Source organism: Lichenostomus cassidix, unplaced genomic scaffold, assembly GCF_008360975.1.
Source record: "Lichenostomus cassidix isolate B80296 unplaced genomic scaffold, HeHo_3.0 HiC_scaffold_43, whole genome shotgun sequence".
In the NCBI taxonomy this organism is placed as follows: Eukaryota; Metazoa; Chordata; class Aves; order Passeriformes; family Meliphagidae; genus Lichenostomus; species Lichenostomus cassidix.
In genome coordinates, this window is record NW_028147635.1 from 1,188,225 (window position 1) to 1,204,615 (window position 16,391).

A 16,391-nucleotide genomic window follows, 5' to 3' on the forward strand; every position below is an offset into this window, starting at 1 on the left:
GAGTACAATGTTCCACCCTCCCAGCTATCTCAGGGATCCCCAAAACTGATGACCTGTCCTGCTGATAGCAGGCAATTCCCAAATGGACCCCCCAGTATTCCACCAAAGGTGCATTTATGGCTCAGCTTTGGAGTCCTGCAAGATCCAAACATCCCCTCTGGCCCAAAAAATCCCCACCAGGGGCATGCAAAGATATCTGGTGCTAACTTCCAGAATCTGCGAGTTCCAAACACCCCTCAAAAACTAACACCCTCCCAGAGACCCCCGACAGCTTTGGGGTGAGCTCCCCCTCCCTGGTGACCTGTGGAATACAGGAGGGGCAATGATCCCAGAGCCAGAGGTGCTGCAGACACAGTGGGTGGTGAAACCTCATGGTTCTCCTGCTCCTCCTTTTCCTGCTCCTCCTTTCTCTCCCTCCTCTTCCTCCCGCTCCTCCTCTGCTCCCACCCCAGAACCCCCTTCCCCACCCTCCTCTGCCCCACGGCTGCTGCAGCACTGGCTGCTGGGTGGGGGGAACCCCCCGATCAGCCCCAGGGATGGGCAGGGGGCTTGGGGACCCCCAGTGCAGATCCACCTCCCCCAGAGCCCCAGGGAATTGCTCCAGGGATCCACTGCTGGGGGACAGGGCTGGACCCCCATGGAACTGCCCTGCTTCCGTGCCAACCCCACCTTTCCTTCCCCTCTCCTCCCCTTTCCCATCCTTCTCCCAATCCACAGACCCCTCCCAACTCAATTTCTTTTTCCCATCGCCCTCCCGCTCTCTTTGGGGGTCCCAGCCCCCTCTTTTCCTTTGCTCTTCTGCCCTTGCACCATCATTCCCTCAATCCTGAAAATCCCCTCCCCTATGACTGGTTCTGGGGGTTCCAGTCCCCTCCTGCCCACTCTGGGGGTCCCAATCCCCATCTCGCTCCATTTAGGCTCCCAGCCCCACTTCTCACCGCGCCCCCCGCTCACCCCGCGGCCGGGGGGACTCCCAGCGCCACCAGTGCCACCAGTAGGGCCCCAGCTGCCCCCACACGCTCTTGCCGTGCCCAGCGCCGGTTTTGCAGGTGCCCAGAGCCCCAAAGCAGCCCAAAGCGCTCTGCCCTTGGGGGTCCCCAAAGCGGCCCCGCCCCGCGCGGCACTGGCAGCACCAGTCCGGAGCAGTGCGCAGCGCGGGCGGGCGGCATCAGCCGTGCCGGGCAGGGCCGGGCAATGCCCGCGGGGCTCCCCCCGCACTCGGCCCCCAGTTGCCGGGACAGCAAGGGGGGCCCGGCCTGGGCGCCTCCCACCTCCCCCCTCCCCAAATTTCGCTCCCGGGGGCGCTGGGGGCGAGGAGGGGCGCAGGTGGGGTCCAGAGGTGCCGGAGCGACGTGTCCCCCCGCTTCCAGTGCCACCCCCGAAGGATTGGGGTACCCCAAAACTCCCTCACAGGTGCCGGATGCCCCGCAAGCCCCTAAGGAGTGGGGTCCCCCCGGCTTCATCACCCCCAACTTTCGGCTGCCTCATCCCAGGCCCCATTACCCCCATCCCCCTCCCCCAGACTTCATCCCACAACCCAATCCATATCCCACCCTTACCAGGCCCCATCCCATCCCATCCCATCCCATCCCATCCCATCCCATCCCATCCCATCCCATCCCATCCCATCTCTCCCGGCAGCCGGCACCGGGACCCCTGAAAAACTCTCGTCTAGGGGACTCCTCCATATTCCCCCAAGGGGCATTTGCGACTCATATTTGGAGTCCTGCAAGATCCAAACATCCGCCCCAGTCCCCTCCCCCCACCACCCGCCCAACCCTCCCAGGAGCAACCAAAAATATTTGGGGCTCCGTTCTGAAGTCCTGCAAGGTCCAAAAATCCCCCCCCACCTCCCAAAAAGAACCGCAGGCACCGCCCAAGATATTTGGGCCGAGCTCCCCCTGCCCGCTCACCTGCGGGATGTCCCGGGGGAACGATGCTCCCGGGCCGAGGGTTGCGGACACAAAGAACGATAGACACACGTGGTGAGTCCTTCTCCTCCTTCTCGTGTTGCTCCTCCCCTTCCTGTTCCTCTTCCTCCCGCTCCTCCCCCTTTATGCCTCCTCTTCCTCCCGCTCCCCCTCTTCCATCCCTCCTCCCCACCTGCTCTTCCTCCTGCTGTGTCTCTCCTCCTCCTCTCCTGCCCTCTCCTCCTCTTCCTTTTATTTCTGACTCCCATCCCGGCTTTGTCTCACATCACCCCTGGTCCATCCCGTGCTCAGCAGAGCATCCTGTGCTCTGTCAGCACTCTCTGCTCCTTCGGCAAGGATTTGGGATTCATGCCAGGCACAGACACTGAACCTCACCCCAAACTGCCCCGGTGCCATTGCTGTCCCCTCGGCGCTGGGCAGCTGCTGTCCCAGGGGAAGCAGGGACACAAAGGAAGCCAAGTGCAGCCCAGCTGCCCGTGCTGATCCAGACGAGCCCCAGGGACAAGGTCCTGCAGAGCCACACGGAGCCCTCGGCTCCTGGCTGGGAACGGCTTGTGTTGTGGCTGCCCCAGCGGCCAGAGCGAGTCCTGGAGCTCCCCCAGCTCCTGCAGCAGGACCCAGGTTCCACCTGCTCTGCCAGGCCCTGGCCAGGGGCCAGCAGATCCACTGGCTCCATGCAAAGGGGGAAGACAAGAAGGATGCATTGGATGCAGCCCCCAAGGACCTCGAGCAAATTGTTCAGGAACATCCAGACCTTGACCTGATGTTTGCAAAGCTACAGCTGGCAGAGTTCTGTGGCACAGGAAACCCAGCACGGGAAGAGGAGATCTACAAGGAGCTGCAGGAGAAACACCCTGAGCCTCAAAGGCTGCTGCACTCTAAATCTCTGCTGGAGAAAGTTCTTCCTCTCTGGAAAGAGATCCCGGGATGAGGTAAAAGCAAAGTTCGTGGCTTGTGACAAATTTTCCATTGCAGGAAGAGCAGAAGAGGAACTGCAGGTGGAGGTTGGGAGCCTGGGAAGGAGGGAGGGGTGTGCAAGGTGGTTTTTTAGGGTTTGTTTTAGTTCTCCTCCTCATACTGTGATTTGCTTGGGTTTGGGGGGTGTTTGGTCACTGCCCCACCCCAGCCATTGCAGCCTCTGCTCCAGCCCCAAAGTGGCTGCCAAGCCTTTGGCACCCTGAAAACCCCACCTGTGAGAGGGAGCAGAGCAGGTAAAGGCTGTGACACAGGTGTGACACTGACATGTCCCACAGCTCCAGAGCTCACAGCAGCTGAGATGGAGCTGGATCCAAGGCTGGGACTGTGGATCTCTCCCTCCCTCCCTCTCTCTTCCCCTCTCTCTTCTCCTGACATTCTCTTCTCAAAATCTGGATAACTTGAAATTGAACATGTTATAGTTAGCTGTGACAGTGCTTTGTGAAATGCATTACTGTAATTCCAAGTTTAATATAAGGTATATGCTAAGTGAAATACTATTCTTCTGTCAAATTGTTAGGTCACTGGTTATAAATTAGGTTAAATAAAGTGCTGTTCTTTTGCTAAGTTTTTATTTTTAAGATAGAAGTTAAGGTTAAGCTATAAGTTAAGTTCTCTTAAGTTTGAGGGCTGTTAATCTTTCAGGCCATATTCCTTTTATCTTTTTCCCTCACTGTCTTTTTGTCAGATGCACCTAAACACACCCAAACACACACACACACACACACACACACACACACACACACACACACACACAGTGCCAGTTCTCAGTTCATTTCTGGTTTGATTGCCTGGATTTGCTTGGTTTTGTTGTTACTTTTTCCCCTGGTGTGCCTGAACTGTCCAGTCAGGAGTTGAGTGACTCTTGTCAAGGAACTTCGTTGTGCTGTTGCTTAATATTAAATCTGGTTTTTGCTGATTCCTTGCTGGGGATTTTTTAAGTGCTCTCAAGCCCTCGTTTGTAAGAGGGTGAAGGAGCCCTGGGCTAGGCTCTCGCCCTGGGGGACATGGGGACAATGCCAGGGGGTCCCTGTCCCCCTGTCCTACCCCCCAGGGCCCTGTCCCCCCTGTCCCTGTGTCAGGCTCTGGGGGTCGATCTCGTGGAACATCCTCTGGGGGAGGCTGTGGCACTGGGGGGCAGGGGGGACCTGGGGGGACAGGGGACCCTGCTGTGCACGAGCAGCATTGGACTTGTCTGGGGGATCTGTGAGGGGGGCTGGGGTGGAGTGACTGCCCCAGTGATGTCATATAGCTACCCAGTGATGTCACACAGCCACCATGTGATGTCACAGCCTTCTCTGTTATGTCACAACCCCTCTGAGATGTCACCCAGCAACCCTGTGATGTCACAATCCTGTCTGTGATGTCACAGCCTTCTCTGTGTCATCACACAGCCTGCTCTTAGATGTCACAGACAACTCTGTGATGTTACACAGCCACACTGTGATGTCACATCCTGCTCTGTGATGTCAGACAGAGCCACCCTCCATGATGGCAGTCTTCTTTGCAACCACACAGCCCCCTTTGTGATGTCACAGCCCACTCTGTGTCACAGCCTGCTCTGTGATGTCACACAGCCAACCTGTGATTTCACAGCCCAGTCTGTGATGTCACAGTCAGCTCTGTGATGTCTCAACCTACTCTGATTTCAGAGCCCTCTGTGACATCACAGCTCACTCTATGTCATGCAGCCACACTGTGATGTCACAGCCTGCTCTGTGATGTCACACAGTCCCCTCTATGATGCCATAGCTGCTCCATGACCTCACACAACCCATTCTGTGATGTCACACAGCTCCTTTCTGACCTCACAGCTGCTCTGTGGCTCTCTGACACAGCCCCAGAGGTGCCCATGGCTATGACACAGCCCCCTCTGGGCCATGGCACAGCCCCTGCCAATGCTGAGCACCTGTGAGCTCTGGGTGTGCCCTGCTGGTGTCCCTGAGATGGCCTGGCAGTGCCCCAGCCCTGCTGGGCTGTGCACAGGAGCTGCTCCTGGGCAGAGCTGTCTCTCTGCAGTGCTGCCGCTTGCCAGGAGCTCCTCTGTGCCAGGAGCCCAGCCCAGCTCAGCAGCACAGCAACAGCACAGCGACTTGAATGACCCTTGAGGGGCTTTGGTGCTGTTTGCATCAGACTCAGTCCCTTGGAGTGTGTGAAGAAACTTCACAACAAAACAAAGTGATGTCGAAATACTGAAGTTCCTTGTAGTTTAAATGGGTCCCACTGAGGGACATGACTGAGAAAGTGTCCCCAGGTTCCAGTTAGAGAAGACCTCTGCAGGCAGTGATGGCAGGTGGAGAAAAGCAAGGCAAAGGTGTCTCTGATGCTGAGCAAACCTGGATGTGTTTCATGAATCCAAAGGGCCAAGCCCTGAGCCCCAGCCCCTGGCAAGGCAGATCCTGTCCCTCCTTCATTACTCAGGGCTCTTCCCAGGGCACTGGCATGTAGGGATGTGCAATGCCAAGGGCAGGACCATGGGGTGGCCCCTGCCAGGCTGCTGGGCAGGGACAAGGAGGCCATGAGGCCCCAGGGCTGCAAGGGTCACTTGTGTCCTGCTGGCCTTAGGGCCAGGGACAGCAGCCATGGCCAAAGTGCTGCACAAGTTGGCTCTGTCAGGGCCTTGCAGCTTCTGCACATCCCTCTGCCCTCTCCAGCCCAGGCTGTCCTACGCTGTCCATGCCCTGTGCCTCTGTCCCTGCAGGCTGTTGTCATCCCCCGGCTGCCCCACCTCACTGGCCCTTCCTTCCCTGACAGCTCTGCATCCTGCCTGGCTCTGCCTTGGCACACAAAGCCTTGGGCTGATCCAGACTCCTAACTAACCATGGCTCTGCCTTGATTTCCCTCTGGTCTAATGCTGTTCATTAGGAAGTTTTTTTTTAGTTATGGAGAAATATTTCAAAGAGCTTCTAATAAATCTCCATTCCTAGTTTAAAGGGTGTATTTTTCCTGTTTAGGGAAGAGGTGATTGCAGCATTCTGTGGTTGTCATTGATCCAGGGTCTCCCCTAGGAGGTCTGGCCTGGTCAGAGAAGCTGTGCCTTGAGTTCTGGCACAGTATGGACAACCTTGCTCCACATTCCTTAAACACACATCCTATCTCTCCTCTCTTACCTGGGACCTGCTCTCCTTGGAGAACTGGCTGCACTCAGGCTAAGGGGACTTCTCTTTTCTTTTTTCTTTTTTTTTTTTTGTTTGTTTGTTTGTTTGAAGCAATCTCAAGCGCCTTAGTTTCCCCACTGAAAACAGACACTCTCCTCAATGGTGTGCCAAACCCAAGCTGCCACTAAAGAGGTTCCTCTTCCCCAAGGCAGAGCCCTGCAAGGAATGTTTTAGACACATAAGAAGTTCTACAATAAACCCTAATGCAGGGTTCAGTGAAGGCAGAATTAGACCAAGTGCTGAAGGGCAGACAAGCTTTGAACTCCTTGCAGCTCAAAGCACCCAGGGGCTTGTTGAGAGGTGTGTGAGTGAGCCAAGAGTGAGGGGAAGGGAAATGCAGAGGGCCCTGGAAGTGCTTGTGTGCAGACAGGCTGCTGGGAAGGTGTTATGATCCAATTATTAAGGTTCTTTAGAAATACCTCTGCCCGAATTAAGGTACAAATGAGACCATATGCCAGTCAATAGTATGAGTTTTATTTGATAGAAAATATGAGAGAGAGAGAGAGAAGAAAAGAGAGAAAAAGAGAAGTAAGAAAAGAGGTGGGGGGCACAGAAAGAGGGAAAGAGAAAATATTACTATCTGTGGATTTTAATGATGTTGCGTTGATTCTCTCCAGCCGGTCTTCTCGGTGGTGGTGGTCCCCCCAAAAGCACAGAATGCCATGGGTTAATATACACTCAGACCAGGGGCAATGTCCAGGCATGTCCCCTCGGGGGAGGGGGCAGCTTCTAGCAGCACATTTTGCTTGCATCACCTGCAGTCCTGTGGTGCAAGGCCTCTGGGGAGCACTTTGGGGGGTCTTTGATAGATTGTGACTCCTCCTCAGCTGCCTCTCACGCGAAAGTCCCGTGGATGTGGCCTGTGGGGTTGGGGGTTCCACAGCTGGGCCAGTTTGTGTAAACCTGGCTTCTGTGAGCTGTGCTCTGCCCCCACCCCAAACTCAGCCAGGGATGATTCTCAGCACAGCTGGTGGCTTTGGCCTCTGTGTATGCATACCTTTCCCTCAGCTTGAGATGACTGAACAATAGGTTTCCCTTTATCTAATCTCAGCAGTTTGACTTTCAGTCCAAAGTCCCAGTCAGGTATCTTCAGGGAGGCTTCTTTGATTGTAGCTTCTTTATACACTTTTTGTTATAATGAGCAAAACTTTATATCAATGTTTGAGGCATGAACTATTTCAGTCTCTGACAGAAGGGCACTGCAGCCCTGCCCTGGGCCAGCTGTGATGCTGGATTCACATGCCAACCTGCACTGGGCCATTGCAAGGGGCTGTTGCCATGGCCACTTCACTGAGCCCACGGCAGCAGCCCATTGCTCAGGGCTGGTGTCACTGCCCAGAGCCACAGGGGATCCATGGCTGGGGTTTGTGCCATGGCCACCTGCCCTGTGCCGCGCTGGCTGGGCAGGCGCCGCGGAACCAGCAGCAAAGCCCAGTGCCAGGGCCAAAGGCCAGGTCAGCCTGACAGAAAGGGTCAGTGCTGGGGACTGTTTCCATGGCAACCAGCACTGGGACACCACACCTGGGTCACCTGTCATGGCATTGCCATGGAAACCCCTTGGAGGGACTGATGCCAGGGACACTTGCACTGAGACCCTGCTGGGCTCGGGTGCCATGGCAACCACCATAGGGCATCCTTGGTACAGAGGTTTCCATGGCAACCAGCACAGAGCCCCCTTCCTACTGTCCAATGCCAGGACAACCTGCAGGAGACACTTTGCTGAGGTTGGGTCCATGGCCAACAACCTTTGCCCTGCTGGGATGGGGATTGTCACAGTCAGAAAGGAGCCTGTGGAGCTGTGGTGATGCTGGATGGCCATGGGGTGCTGCTTTGGGTGGGGCAGAGGGAATTTCCTTCCCAGGGCTTTCTTGGGGCTGTGCTTTGGGGCTGTGCTGAGCACAGGGTTGATCACACAGAGATGGTTTTGTTCTCGCTGAGCTTGCACAGAGCCAAGGCCTTTCCTGCTCCTTGTCCAGCCATGCTGGGGAGGGGCTGGGGGTGTGGGGGAGGTTGGGAGGGGATACAGGGAGACAGGTGACCCCAAGTGACCCCAGGGATATCCCAGACCACAGGACATCACGCTCAGTGTATAAAGTGGGGGAACAAAGAGGAAGGGGGGACATTTGGAGTGATGGTTTTTGTCTTCTCAGGGATCACTTGGGCAGGAGGGGCCCTGTTTTGCCAGTGGTCAGGGTGAGCACCAAAGACACAGACAGCAACTGAAGGAATTGTGTAATTTATATAAATTCAAAACTGCCAAGAATTACAAAAGGATAAGTGCAGCAATATACAAAATCATTTGCAAAGAATTACAAAAGGAGAAGCTCAGCAATGAACCCAATCATCACTACCAAAGATTGCCTATAATGATTTAGAAAGATCCATCACCAGTTAGCCTCAGACTTTACCATCACCCAGCCCCACACATCAGCTGGGGAAGCTGTCACAGCCAAGGACTGCAGAGCCACTCTGGACACTGGGAATTCCTGCAGCTGTGTCCAGCCACAGGTGAGGCTTCCAACCTCGCTGGGAGAGAGCCCAGCTTGGAGAGTGCTGAACAAACAAACTGACAGCACTTCCAATGCAGGAACATCTGGATTCATTCTCCTCTTGGATTCTCCCAAAGCCTGTCCAGGGCTCAAGGAGGAACCAAGGGAGTTGACTTTGATCCTACACCCCCAAACCGGGCCAGATGTTGGATTTCATGGCCTTGTTTAGCTTCTAAATACAGAAAAGTCAATACATGATTCACTAATGAGTGGATACATCTATCACAATGCTAATGATCATGCATATTTCAGTAATGAGTGGATACAAAGATAACCTTAGGTTGGAAGGTTCATCAAGAGGTCCCCTTTGGCTCAGGCCTGTTGTTCAGGCCTCAGTCAGGCCTCTTGTTCAGGCCTTGGCACTTCAGGGATGTGGTTTAGTGCTGGGCTGACAGTGCTGGGTGAACAGTTGGGCTTGATGAGCTCAGAGGTCTTTTCCAACAGAAAAGTGTCTAGAATTCCAGGATTCTATCTGCTGGATTTAGCTTGGTCCATGTTAGCAGCATTAGTTTGCTCAGAAAGTTCCCTCTTGGTCAGCTCTTGAGGCCTAAGGCTTCAGCTCCTTTATTCTGATATTTTATTCTTAGTGCACCTACTTTATCTTAATAGACGCAGTAACATCAGTACTTGAAAGCAAAATGAGCATAGGAAGTTTGTATTTTAGAAGGAAGCACACAGTTAAGAGAGAACAGGATTTGCTTCTCTGAACATTAAACAGGTTACAGAGTAACACTTTTCTTCAGGGTTTAATACTCGCAGGGCACATCTCTGCGCTCATTGACTGCAGGGTGAGTTTGATTTGGAAATATTTAGAAAGCTCCAGGAGTACTCAGCAGCTTTTCCTAAGAATTCTCCTGCAGACCCTTTTAGGGCACACTTGAGGAGAGATCCTTCTCCTCTTTCTTGGCCATGCAGCCCATGGCGTTGCTGGTGATTTCCAGGGGCTCCAAAGAGGAAAAGTCCTGTTCCAAGGCACCCCTGAGCACAGGCTTCCCAAGGCAAGGCCTGCGAAAGGAAGGCATTTGTGTTAAGAAAGGACAGTTCTCCAGTTCCAGTGCCTTCGCCTCTCTGCCTAAGCCTGAGTTAGTCTAGGTGGAAATCACCAGCTGCCCATGGGGACTCAAAGTCCACAACACATGCATTTCAGGGAGTTTTAGCTTCAGGCAGATTCCTGTTGCCATTGCTGCCTTCCTGCAGGACGCTGGCAGAAGGTGCTTGTTTCTGTTCCAAAGTGCTTTGCACAGGCTGGGCTCTCTGGGCTTGCATTAGAATGCAAACTGGGGAGGGTCACAGCCACCCTGGGATCAATTCCCTGCCTTGTCTTCACCCCAAAGCGGTGGTGCTTAGTCACTGAGGTGTTCATTCAATGGATTTATAAGTTCTAGTGCAGTGTCTTGCTGCCACAGGGAGCCCGAAATGCCAGGAGCTCGGGCTGTGCCCCCCTGCTGCCAGCCCAGCCCCACGTCGCTGCCGCACATCCCGGCAGACAGAGTGCACTGAGGAAAAGTCCTTTATTCCCACTGCAAACAGGTGTGCACGTTAGGAAACAAAGACAAATGAAAGCAAGGCCTCCGGCCATGCCATCCGCCCTCTCCTCAGGCTCCTCCGTTCATCCTCCTGCCCTGAGGGCTGCGGGGGCGGGATGGCGTGGTGAGGGCAGCGCCGGGATGGTCCGGGCAGGGCTGGATCGTCTGGGCAGGGCTGGATCGTCTGGGCAGCTCTGGATAATCCAGGCAGTGCCGGGATTTGATGGGAAGCCCCTGGATTGTCTGGGCTGTGCCTGGATCCCCATGGCAACACCGGATCCCCCGGTAGCCCCCCAGCTCCCTCCCAAACACACCCACTATCTGCTCTTTGGGAACATGGTGATCTCCCAAATATATAGAACTGGTGAGAAACCTCATCAAGGTGTGTGATTGGGAAAAATGAAAATTCCTGCAGGAGAGGAGATGCATGGCAAAAGCATCATCCACCTTCCCTCAGCCCAGGCTGGGGCTGACAGCATCCACAGCACTGGGACAGCTCGTGTCTGCTTCCTGAGGGAACTTTTTCCTCATCAAGTCAGATGAGGAATTTTTTTCTCATCAAGTCAGAAGAGGAAGGAGAGGGCATTCCAGAACTCATTTCAGTGCTCCAGCTGAAATGTCTATTGAACTAAAGGTGTGTATGGTGCCACTGGTCTGGTTTTGTGGAGTTCCCTTGCATACGCTGGGCAAACACAAAAAATATTTAACAGATATCCTGCTTTTTTCACTGACTCTTTCTTCATGCAAAATCATTAAACTTTTTTTTTGAAGACTCAACAAACTAAAGTGTTTTTGTCACCTGCAGAGAGACCTAGAGGAAAGGAGACTGCTGCCCTGCTGTGGGAAAAATCCAAGCATACAGTGGCAAAAGATGGCCATGAAGAACCCTGATAAACAGGGGAGAGCAGCATGTTTGGGAATGTTCTCATGTCGTCCCCCATGTGTCTCTGCCTGGGTGCTGCTTCAGGGATCCCCTGCTTGGTGCAATGATGAAAATAAATTCACTCTTGATATTTCATCCCCGGTTTTGTGTTTGTCCCTGTAAGCTACAGAGATATGATGTAAAAAGGAATAATTGACATCAGTCTAAACTGCTTGAGCCACTTCTGTGGCACTTCATTTGCTTCTCTGTTCCACCCCTGTGTTCAGGAATCTGTACTGGCCACCTGCCTTACACGACTTACACCTTCCACACCAAGTGCTCCAGAGAAACCGAGCAGAGAGGTTGCTGCCAGCCAGGCCCAGCAGAGTCAGGACACTGCCACGACACCAAATCAGCAGAGGAATTGAAGCCCAGAGTAATAAAGGCAGCCTGGCTGGTGCTTGGCTTCACTGCAGTTTGTCACAGCTGATTGGAAGGATGCCTCAGGCAAGAGCTCCAGGCAAGGCAGGGAGTTCAAAAGGAGGAGCAGTGGTGAGACTGAACAGGATGCTCTGCTTCATCTGCAAAACCTCTGGTGACATGGAAGACATTCAGATTATAAATACAGGAGCTCCTGTTGGCCACAGGAAACTGGGCATATGGACCAGGCAGGGAAATGCACAGGAATGAAGGATGGCAGCTGTGAGGTGCTCAGCACCCACCTCAGTGGGCTGCAGCTGCCCTTGGCCTGAGCTCAGGAGGATCTTCCCTTTTCCTTTGGAACTCCCTGGCAAACACGGAGCCTTTCAGCCCACAGCAGTCCCCTCTGTGGGAGCACCAAGAGATTCACAGCCTCGCCAGGCTGGGTTGCCAACCCATGTGCTGCAGCTCCTGCCAGGCCTGCTCAGGAAGCACAGGCAGCTCTGCACACATCTGTCTCCTGGGAATTGCTCACTTGGGAGGGAGCATGTTGGGGAAGATGAAATAGGAAGGCCTTACAGATATGATAGCCTTGCAAAAGATGATGAGAATATGGAAAATATGAGCAAGATTGAAATGAAAACAAAATTCGAGTTCTAGAGTAACTAAGAGAACAATGACATGACCAGGGCAGGTAATCCCCCCTCTTGATAGAACAATGCCCTCTGCCCAGGCAAGTCCAAGGGTCAGAAACATGACCCCGTATGGTAATGGGACGATTCTTATAGGCTGTATGTAAATGCTGTAGGACTTGTAGTTTGTCTTAGATTGGTTAAAGAAGAGTTGAATATTCAACAGAGAAGACAATTTATTGTATTGTAAACGGCAAATCGCTCTCTTTTGGCTCTCTTCTTTCTGCTCTCTCTCTCTCTCTCCCCCCTTTCTGCTGGGCTGCTTGGAGTCTCGTCTTGCGACTCAGCAGGCCTCTCACCCCCACTCTATTTCGCAATAAACCTTCATGTTCTAAAACTCATCTTTAGAGATCTCTTGTCCCTATTTTTACCCCCATAACTAAACCCCACGGAGTCAATTCTTACAGGAGCAGCAGCCAGAGACTGCAAAGACAAAGCAAGCATCTGCTTTGCTATCAACCCCAATGCCAGGCAGTGTCCAGCATGGCACATTGTGGCATCCTGGAGCTTTCAGCTGCCCAATGTGTGTGGCCAAGCACGTGTCCTTTCAGGCTCCTTGTCTCAGGAGAGTTATCAGGGAGGCTGCAAGAGCTGCATTTGCAAATGCATTTGAGTGCTGCAGCACCTCTGCAGGCACCTGACACAGCCAGTGGGATCCAATGTCCAGCAGGAAAATCCCTGTGTGCCTCACAATGAGTTCCACAAAACACCCTGGCAGCTGCTGGCCTGCAGAACAGAGAATTCTGGAAAATCCCCTTGGCATGGCTGAGAGCTCTCCTCCCTGCAGAGATCCTACAGAATGATCTCTGCACCAGGGCAGCTCTCTAGGAGTAGTGGACGCAAGAAAAGGAGCTTTTGCATCAGACCAAGGCCTTGTGGCACAAGTCACAAGCACTTGGTGTCCCTGCATCCCTCCCGCCCCAGGCAGCGCCTTTCTCCTCTGCCCCACACAGCACACACTGCAACGCCCCAGAGACCAAAAGGCTTCGGCCTTCAGCAGTTTCCCCCAAATCAATGACTACAGCACAATGAAAACAACAAGCTCTTCTGATTTGTCAATTCCATCATTTTATTTCAATGAAAGCATCTTATGGAATCTGTTCTAACTGAGCAAGAGCTACAGCTCAACTGCCTGAGGAACAGATTCCAGAGAAACATATTCCAGGCCAAATGCTGAAAAATATTATCTATCATAAAAAAAAGAGCTACCTAGCAGTTTTCTTTACCAACTAATGTCTCATTAAAAGCTTCAGAACTCTTTACCTTGTTTAATTAATTAATTTTGTTAGTCTAGTTATTATGGTTTAATTTTATTGAATTTAGTTAGTTTGTAAGTTAATTATTTTTATTAATAATTAATTTTTGTTTCTTAATTAAACAGGAAAAGAGGGCATGAGAGGGCCTTTATCCAATTATCCCTAATTCTAGAAGAGACCTCTACTAACATCTAGCCCTATTTTAACCTACAGAATTTAATTCTAATAAATTCTCTTACTTTTGCTCCTCAAATTCTTGAGGTAGCAAGTACAATGGCACCTCAGTCTTGAGCCTCCTGGCCCTGCAGCAGATGGACATTGCCACCCAACTTGGTGGCATCTGCAGAATGACTGAGGGTGCCTTCAATGGTCTTGTCCAGGTCATTGGAAATGTCACAGCCAATGTCAGGGTTTGGTTACTCAGACCAGAACCCTGACTTGCTTTAGCACTTGCTTTGGCATGTCTTGTTTCCTGGTCACCTCCATGTCACAAAGAAGGAGAAGCAGGTTCTTTGTTTGGGGCCTTGCCAGAGTGGAGAAGGTGCCTTTGAACCAGATTTTTTGGGGAAGGGAACCTCTCCATCCCAAGCCTGCCAGTCGCATGCCAAGAGCTGTGAGGGATGCCTGGGACAATGCAAAGGCACTGCAGATCTTCCAGCCAACACATCCACTTTCTGCAGGGCCTGGCTCAGGGGCTGTGCACAAACACACATGGAGCAAAGGAGAGCAAGGACAGAGCGTTCCAGAGCTCATTCCAGTGCTCATGCCTCCGTGGGTGTTACAGCATTGGCATTCCCACGGAGCCATGGTGGGATGGCTCCTCTGACTGGAGCACTGGAATGAGGTGTCTGAGGCTCCCAAATGCCCTGAGCACCCTCCTGAAGTGGGACAGCTGCCACTTGGGGACAGCCACAGCCACAGCTGAGCGCAGGCCTTGCAGACACTCAAACAACCATCTGTGTCACTCTAGGAATTGCTGTCCCCAAGTGCCATCTGGAATGTCCTGTAGGAGGGACCCTGAGGCACTGTCTGTTGTCCTCTATCCTCCAGGCTGGGTGGCTGCATTCCGGCCAAAAGTCACTTGGGAGGGACACAGAGCCACTGTCCTCGTCAGCATTCCCACTCAGGTCTCTGTCTTCGGCCCAGGCCTCTAATGGGAGAGACTCTGAGCCACTCTCTGCCTCACTGCTCCAGCTCAGCTGTGTCTTCAGCCCATGACCAACATGGAAGGAGCCTGAGCCATTCTCTTCCTGAGACCTGCTGCTCAGCTCTGCATCTTCAGGCCATGCCTCACCTGGAAGGGACCCTGAGGCTCTCTCCTCCTCAGTGCTCCAGCTCAGGTGTGTGATCTCTGCCCACTCTGTGGACAGCCCTGGCAAACTGCACACAGACCTGAGCTCCTCAGAGCTGGATCCCTCTGTGGTTGGTGCCTCTTATGCATGGCTCTGCTTCTGCCCCTGCCCCCTGCCCACCGAGATCGTCCAGCTGGCTGGGCAAGGGGCTTGGGGGCACTGGTGCATAACTGGGTATGGAGTTGAGGCCTTTTCCCCGCTGTGAGGGACTGTGCTGGGCAGAGCTGGGCCTTGGCCTGTGGATGTTCATGGATGAAGGCTCCTGTGCTCTGCCCAGGCCTGGCAGGGCCTCACAGGAGGCCTCTCTTCTCCACTTCTCCAGCTTGGGTGTCATTCGTGTTCCCCTTGCCAGTCTTCATCCAGGATGACACAGGATTTCTCATCAATCCCTGGTTCTGTCAGCACAGCCCCCGCTGCTGCCCCTGCCCCCTGCCCACCCAGAGCTTCCAGCTGGCCGGGCTCCGGGCTGGGGGGGCAGCAGGGGCTGTGCGGGGCAGCTGCCCGGCTCTCCGGCCCCAGTGCGGGGGCTGCTGCTGCCGTCCCTGTCCCCGTGCCCTGATGCGGGGGCCGCCGTATCCCCGGCTGCTGGCCGCGTCGCCGGATCACAGCCGCCATCCCGCTCAGGATGGCACGGCAGCCGCGCCGCAGCGAGCGCAGCAGAGCCTGGCCGCGGCCCCTGGGGCTGTGCGGGGCTGCCCGGCTCTCTGCTGCTGCCGCCTGCGCCACAGAGGCAGCACAGGAGTCACGGTGCTCCTCAGCTTCCTGCGGGGCTGCCCGTGACTCGCAGTTGGACAGCTGCACGGAGCAGGAGAAGGATGAGGACCAGCTGGCCCTCTGCGGTGCAAACGGCCCCCCTGGCACAGCAGCTCCCTCCGTGCCGGCAAGCCCGCCCCGAGCTCCGAGGCAGCTGCCTGCTAGCCCATCCCTCACCTTCTGCCTTCTGCCAAACATCAGCCACTTCTTCTTGGGCTGCACGTCGCTGCTCATCTCCTTGTCCGTGGACATCTTGGAGTCGCTCCGATGCTACCCTAGCCCGGGGAGATGCTGTCTCCAGACGGAGCTGCTCCCCTGGCACTGAGAACCCCCAGCCATTTGGTGCCCTTTTATAGCCTCCCGCTCACGCCGTGTCCCCAGGTGTCACAATGGGCTCTGGGCACACGCAGCCACACGTCACAAAGGAGCCTGCAAGGCGCTGCTGTCCCCACGGGCCACTCCCCAGCAGCCCCAGGACAGTGGCGGGCTAGGGGGGCTCAGAACCAGCTGCAAAGCGGCTGGAACCGGCTGGGACAGCAGTGTGCAAAGAGGGCGGTGACAGAGCTGTCACACAGCCTCTCGCAGGGACATATCAGGGACTGCAAAAGCAATCAGTGCATGCGCCACAGCTTTAAAAAACTGGGTTTGCACATCATGCACAGCTGTAAAGTTGTAGAAGGCATTGCTGCAGGCTGAAATTTATTTGTAAATAATTAGAAGGTAGAAATGCTTGTGGAAACTATTCCAAAAAATCCTTTTTCTGTCCAAAAAATCATTTTTGGTGTCTGTTAATTCTAATAATTGCACACTCAGCAGAGAATTCCCTTCTCAAATCAGGCTAGAGGCCCCACTGAAAAATGCAGAGTCTCTTGCACATGGAACATGTGCAACCCCAAGTTTAGGGTCAAGAACTGTGG

The 16,391-nt window shown here is 53.9% G+C and overlaps 1 long non-coding RNA gene across 1 annotated transcript in view; it reads left to right on the forward strand.

Moving 5' to 3' along the window:
• The window catches only part of LOC146421086 (uncharacterized), a 453,431-nt gene that overhangs the window by 238,928 nt on the left and 198,112 nt on the right, over nucleotides 1-16,391 (forward strand). The window lies entirely within an intron of this gene.